The following is an 8,016-nucleotide window of genomic DNA, read 5'->3' on the forward strand; positions in this document are numbered from 1 at the left end:
GTAGGGTTAGTAGGTGTTTGTTTAGTGGGGCGTGGCCGGTTATGGCCCCAGTCAAAAGCCGGAGCTGTGGCCTCTTCAGCTGTCTCAGCCTCCTCGACAAACCGGGGTCGATTGTCGGGAGGGCCTCCTTCGCCTGCCTGCACGTGCCTAGGTTAGACCAGTACTGTTGGTGTTTTACCTTGGTGTTGCATCTCAGCATGTTCCGGAGCCAGGCATAAGGCAGAGGTATGATTGGCGTTCATCCGTATCATTCATTATATAAATTTTATCCTATCATTTTAACAGATTTTGCATAAACAGAGATTTTACATAAATCGTACTAAAACCAACATAATAAAACTAATATTTTTGTAAATATTGCTTATGGTACAATTTCAGTGTTACTCATTTTACGAGTATATTATTAATTTACTATTGTCTTGTATGGAGATTTGTGATTTTTAGATTTTAACATGCCATCTAATATCGACATGCAACGGAAGTTATAATTTTCCATTTAGAAATTAGAATTATATGCGTAAGAAAACCTACATCTACAGATTTTTTCATTTTAACGGTTTTACGCTCTCCATTTTGTGACAATTTTGAAAATGACAGTACAAGACGGGTAGAAGAGATGGAATATTTTTTTATCATGTTAGGGTACTTGACACATGTCTACATACTGTAATTTAATGTTAGCGTAAGTAATTATACCTACTGATTTAATAATAAAATGTTGACTTTTTTAAATCGGTTTTTCCATTAAAATTACCTTCCCTTCCGTGCGTAGTCCCCAAATAAAATGGTACGAGCAAAATAATGGGAATGAAATTTTTTATTTACAATAACAGTTTGTTTGTCTGTACCAAGGATGCTGGCAGCATTTCCTCGTTGTATCGCAATACTGTAACGTTGTGCGAGGAAGCCGCCAGCTCTTCGGTCACCGGCAATCAGACCCTTCGCGATTTCTGCAAAAACTTGTGCGCGCTGGGACCCCATGGAAAAGTATTAGATCCTTTTTAGGGTTCCGTAGCCAAATGGCATAAAACGGAACCCTTATAGTTTCGCCATGTCCGTCTGTCTGTCTGTCTGTCTGTCTGTCTGTCTGTCTGTCTGTCTGTCTGTCTGTCTGTCCGAGGCTTTGCTCCGTGGTGGTTAGTGCTAGAAAGCTGAAATTTGGCATGGATATATAAATCAATAAAGCCGACAAAGTCGTACAATAAAATCTAAAAATTTAATTTTTTTTAGGGTACCTCCCCTACACGTAAAGTGGGGGTGAATTTTTTTTTTCGCTTCAACCCTAGAGTGTGGGGTATCGTTGGAAAGGTCTTTCAAAACTAATAGGGGTTTTTAAGAAACATTTTTTGATAAAGTGAATATATTCGGAGATAATCGCTCCGAAAGAAAAAAAATATGTGTCCCCCCCCCTCTAACTTTTGAACCATAGGTCCAAAAAATATGAAAAAAATCGTGGAAGTAGAGCTTAAGAAAGACATTAAATGAAAACTATAGCGGACATGATCAGTTTTGCTGTTTTTGAGTTATCGCAAAACGTTTTCCCTTCATAGTAAAAAGACTTACTTTAATTAGGTACTGATTATGCAAATTTGCCTATTTGTTAAACTCGGGTGAAAGGTACCATTTACTACATTTTAAGCTCCAGTTTAGCTTATTGTGACGGAAGAGTAACTACGGAACCCTACACTGAGCGTGGCCCGACATGCTCTTGGCCGGTTATTGATATCTACGATCGCGATTTTGCTCCGCTAACAATCAGGTTCTCACGAAATTGATTTAGGAGTCGTCTATTTCCTACAAGACGACCCCTAAATCATTTTTTATTCGCACTTATTGGTCCCTAAGCGTGAGACGCCTGATGATGCGACTCAAGATCGTATCAAAACGAGATAAAAACCATATCAAATCAGTGTTTAACACAGAATCGGCCGGTGAATACCGCTGCAACAGTCTTGTAGTATATTTAGTTGACGAAATATAATTTGCACCGTTTACTTATAAAACTTTATCTTTACGAATAAAGTGAGAAGTTTCTGTAAGACACATGCCGTATGTATAGTGCGAATAACTAGTTATGATACTTTTAAATTAATATCTCAGTTTTGCAATAGAATTCTTGGTACTAATATTACGAAATGAAATAGATATAATACTTAGGTATTTACAAACGTAATATTTAGCCATGTTGATTTCTGGATCATTTTGACGCAAGGTTAGGTATTAAGATTAAATTTTTTATTTAATTTAGACTATGAATTGAACAAGATGGAAAACGTAAAATTACAAATAGAACGTAGAAAAGTAATTGGGATCAAGATTGTTTAACTCAAGCCAGGGTGTTAATGGTTTTATTCCCTATTGTAAAGTAAAAGTCACGCCATTTCGATCGATAACATTCATCGGTACATCGGTCAACTATACCTAGCGAAATTAACTAGTACAGTCGAGTTCATAAATATATGAGCAAATCCAAAGCTTCAAAAATAAATGAGCATAGAAAAGTACATATGTATCTGAACAGATTAAGATTAATTATTTCAGATACATATGTATGTTTACAGATTAATCTGTAGAGACCCTATGCCTTACCTACCTACCTACCTTTATGTACCTTTAATAATAATAATAATAATAATTTTTTTGATGTATTTTTATATTTTACTTTTATATCCATATTGTAAAAAAACATAACCTAAGAAGAAAGAGAAATAAAGATAATAATAATAATAAAATACTTTATTGTGCACTACAAAGAAATATACATGTTACAAACAAAAAAAAAGGACATATGTAAGTAGAAATAAAGTTATTGGGCAGTGCAAAACCACATAAGTGCCTTTATGTACCTTTCTATGCTCATTTATTTTTGAAGGCTTGGATTTGCTCATATATTTATGAACTCGACTGTACCCTGGCCTATGCGCTACGCGTGGCGTAGCACTACGGAAAAAGTCGAGGTACAGGTGTATTCCAATTTTAATTATAGGATATGAATTCGATCTGGATTAAATATGGAAGTCCTATCCTATAATTCAAATTTGAATACGTCTGTCATTTATAAGGTTGTGCGCTTTTCTTTTTGATTTTGGCCCTATGCTATATCGATGCCTCCCGCGCGCATTCAGGTATTGAACTAAGAGGGTTCGTAATATGTTCGTAAGTGTTAATTAAGTGTAATTAAGTGTCTGACGAAGTTGCCAAAGTGAATGTTTCAAAGACATGAAACGCTGCCTGGGCTTTCCTGACTTTTAATTCAAAATCTTCTACTAAACAGAAAATTCACAGTACATTTTCCAGGCAAAACGACAAGTCCAATTTCGGTTTGTACAGATTGGATCTTATTTCAAAGAGAACTCATTACTGTTGCGACTTCTTGCATTCAACTAGGGAATTTGTGATAGATTTCTATTGCGTGAAATATATGTTACCTGACAATATTTATTAAGATTTAAGAGGATGAGGTTTTAAAATGTTTATCTACTTATTTACCATTCTTTTTATTTTATTTTATTGGTTCATAAAATTATACATCCACAAAAACGTCGAATTAGAGCAGATAATAGCTGAGCCAAATATCGTGGGCGTCACAAAAGCGCAAAGGCTTCGGTGTCTCGGTCATTTAGAGCGAATTGTAGCCGATCGGGCGGTAAAAAGAGCGTTGGTGGGAAAACCGACAGCACGCCGCCCGGCCAGTCGACCTAGGTATCGATGGGCGGATATGGTGGACACGGATCTGTGCGAGCTCCAGGTTGAAGACTGGCGATAAACGGCATCGAAGTAGGTACTAGTCGCTTGCCTCGCATGAAACTGACCCGAATATCAAACATTTTAATTTTGTCTACTCCCCCACACTTGGTTACATTTGGCAAACTCGTCCCCCTTGGTGTGACGTCCCATATTTGCCAATTTTGTTTTGAACGAATTAGGTACTTTTTGTAATATTTTTTTCCCTCAACATTATAAAATTTATCGTTATTTATTAAAAAACGAACTAGATGAGTTTAAACATTATATTAAGAAAATCCATCGCGTGTGGATATTTGAAACTTGAAACCCGGTCTATTTCTAAAGTTGTATATTTGCGAGTATGTGCACCTACCGCACAATGATAAGCCATTTAAAATTCAAGTTTTATATTTATTATAAAATATAATTGCTACCCTTTTTTGAAACTCGTCAAATAAACGAAAATAAAACTTTTTCGTCACATTATAGACGTAAATCACGAGACTGGTCATGAGAGATGTGGTTCCAATTAAAACACGACACCGTTGGATAGTTTTTCCATCCCCTAGCGTTTTTACTAACAGGAGTTTAATAGCTTACATTTTGACAGCTAGTTCTGACTTGTAATAATCGTCGAATAAAGAACTCTGGCTTTTAAACCAAACTTACCTAATTCAGTTGTACTAGGTCCTTAATCTAGTAAATATTAGTTCCTAGTTAGTGCAGTTACACTATACTTACTACGTTGCTTTTTAGGATGCATACTTCCTAAACGCGGTTACACGCGGTTAAACGGTTTAGGATTTAAGAATCTGAATAATGTAAAAGTATGTGGTCAATATGACAACATAATTTTATTAGACACTTAAGTACTTGTCTTCTTCTTCCTCGTGTTGTCCCGGCATTTTGCCAAGGCTCATGGGCCTGGGGTTCGCTTGGCAACTAATTCCGAGAATTAGCTTAAGCTCTAGTTTTTACGAAAGCGACTACCATCTGACCTTCCAACCCAGAGGGTAAACTAGGCCTTCTTGGGATCAGTCCGGTTTCCTCACGGTGTTTTCCTTCACCGAAAAGCGACTGGTAAATATCAAATGATATTCCGTACATAAGTTCCAAAGAACTTATTGATACGAGCCAGGGTTTGGGCTCTTACTGCTAGGCCACCAGCGCTTTTAAGTCGATCGATAAATTAATCAAAACTTGCACTGTAAATGTGAATGATGGTAAAGTGAGGGGGGGCGAATTGCGCCATGCCGTCTAAATGCTACCTTTAAAATATTGAAAACTGCTTATAGAATAATCCAAAAATGGCATACACGTTGCATTACGCTGGGCCCCAGCAATCCAATACAACCATTATTTGCATAATAGATAAAATAATAATTAAATTCAACACATTAAGTTTCTGCAAACACATACAACGTTTACAAACTCAAGTGACTTATCTGTTGAAATTTGCGCTGGGAATTCTATTCTTGTAGTAATGAACACCTTTGACACAGGAGTTTGATCGTAACGAGCGTAACGAGACCCTTTACCTCGTTCGGTCCCTAGAGGCATTTAGCCTTTGTTATAAAGGCTAGGTTCAGGTAACCGCCGAAACTGAAGTTTCGTAATACTATTTTTTTTAGGGCACGGCTCGGAAGTTTACATACAAGTTGATGTCCAATTAAGATACTGTTCGCATTCAGACTACACCCACATTACTGCTGCAGTATTGCGGCGCGATATTACTGCCGACTGTATTACTGCGGGTAATGTAAAACTCGATGTTACTGCCCAGATTTTTAACATGGCATGCAGGTGCATGTAATGTCGTGCTGCAATACAGCTGCAGTAATGCAGTCGGCAGGATTACTTCAGCAGTATTGCAATTCAATATTGCCTATTGCATTGCTGGCGCAAATGTCAAAATCGATGTCATCGCCCGGATTTTAAATACTGGTATAATCTGATCGGTACCTTTAAATAAATTAAAACTGTGTTGCTAATATTATCCATCTCCAGGGCGTAAATATGAATATTTGATAGATCGCTAATTTAAGGTATTTATTATTAGACATTTTTTTCTGAATATGCGGCCAAACTCAAGCACGCTAAGTACAATGCCCTGGAACCAATGTACGAGTTTGTGCCGATTGCTGTGGAGACTGCGGGACCCTGGGGATCGGAGCTTAACTTACATTTATTAAGGAACTTGGTCGCCGACTTAGGGCTGCGATCCACGCTCCGGGTCGTATCTGGTGCAGGGGACTTCGTTGGCTATACAGCTTGGAAAAGCTGCTAGTGTCATGGGAACCTTTCGGCCGGTTGCGATTCGGGGCAGTCATTTAAAATCATTATAATAATTAACATAAGGGAAAATGACGAAGCCTGTTGCGGATAGCTTTATTGTTTTTGTGTAACGACGACGCCTGTTGCTGATTTATGGTTGTCACCCTCCTGACAAAACCTACGTTGCGGACTTGAATTTGTCAATTAGTGTGTAAGCATTATTAATTTATAATTTAATAATTAATTTATTTCATAAATAAACTTGTACAAAAGGATTCTTAAAAGTAAACCAGAAGGTCTGTTTCCTAAGAAGCCGAACCTGTGACTTAAGATATACAGTACCCCTTCACTTCAATGTAATTACAATAACAAGTTAAGAGATACATGATTAAAGATAATGGGGTTATGACAAAGTAAAACAGCATAAAATTTAGAGAAAAGAACAACAAAAATATTTTAAGAAGTAGATAAAGTCCAAAATCAATTATTATGTACCTAAGTGCAAATTTAGAAATAAAATTGTTCTGTAGTTTCGCCGTGAGTTCAAGACCTTCTCGAAACGCTGCTTAGCCTTACTGCGACCTAAAATCTCGTGCTAAAATCCGAGTAACCCTGTAAAGGCACGTGCGAAGCGAAGTTAGTTAATTGAGTCGCCTACACTCTGCCATCGGATTCGTCACGTGAAACGACGTTTAAGAGGATGAGGTTTTAAAATGTTTATCTACTTATTTACCATTCTTTTTATTTTATTTTATTGGTTCATAAAATTATACATCCACAAAAACGTCGAATTAGAGCAGATAATAGCTGAGCCAAATATCGTGGGCGTCACAAAAGCGCAAAGGCTTCGGTGTCTCGGTCATTTAGAGCGAATTGTAGCCGATCGGGCGGTAAAAAGAGCGTTGGTGGGAAAACCGACAGCACGCCGCCCGGCCAGTCGACCTAGGTATCGATGGGCGGATATGGTGGACACGGATCTGTGCGAGCTCCAGGTTGAAGACTGGCGATAAACGGCATCGAAGTAGGTACTAGTCGCTTGCCTCGCATGAAACTGACCCGAATATCAAACATTTTAATTTTGTCTACTCCCCCACACTTGGTTACATTTGGCAAACTCGTCCCCCTTGGTGTGACGTCCCATATTTGCCAATTTTGTTTTGAACGAATTAGGTACTTTTTGTAATATTTTTTTCCCTCAACATTATAAAATTTATCGTTATTTATTAAAAAACGAACTAGATGAGTTTAAACATTATATTAAGAAAATCCATCGCGTGTGGATATTTGAAACTTGAAACCCGGTCTATTTCTAAAGTTGTATATTTGCGAGTATGTGCACCTACCGCACAATGATAAGCCATTTAAAATTCAAGTTTTATATTTATTATAAAATATAATTGCTACCCTTTTTTGAAACTCGTCAAATAAACGAAAATAAAACTTTTTCGTCACATTATAGACGTAAATCACGAGACTGGTCATGAGAGATGTGGTTCCAATTAAAACACGACACCGTTGGATAGTTTTTCCATCCCCTAGCGTTTTTACTAACAGGAGTTTAATAGCTTACATTTTGACAGCTAGTTCTGACTTGTAATAATCGTCGAATAAAGAACTCTGGCTTTTAAACCAAACTTACCTAATTCAGTTGTACTAGGTCCTTAATCTAGTAAATATTAGTTCCTAGTTAGTGCAGTTACACTATACTTACTACGTTGCTTTTTAGGATGCATACTTCCTAAACGCGGTTACACGCGGTTAAACGGTTTAGGATTTAAGAATCTGAATAATGTAAAAGTATGTGGTCAATATGACAACATAATTTTATTAGACACTTAAGTACTTGTCTTCTTCTTCCTCGTGTTGTCCCGGCATTTTGCCAAGGCTCATGGGCCTGGGGTTCGCTTGGCAACTAATTCCGAGAATTAGCTTAAGCTCTAGTTTTTACGAAAGCGACTACCATCTGACCTTCCAACCCAGAGGGTAAACTAGGCCTTCTTGGGATCAGTCCGGTTT

Source organism: Cydia pomonella, chromosome 14 (assembly GCF_033807575.1).
Source record: "Cydia pomonella isolate Wapato2018A chromosome 14, ilCydPomo1, whole genome shotgun sequence".
Classification (NCBI taxonomy): domain Eukaryota; kingdom Metazoa; phylum Arthropoda; class Insecta; order Lepidoptera; family Tortricidae; genus Cydia; species Cydia pomonella.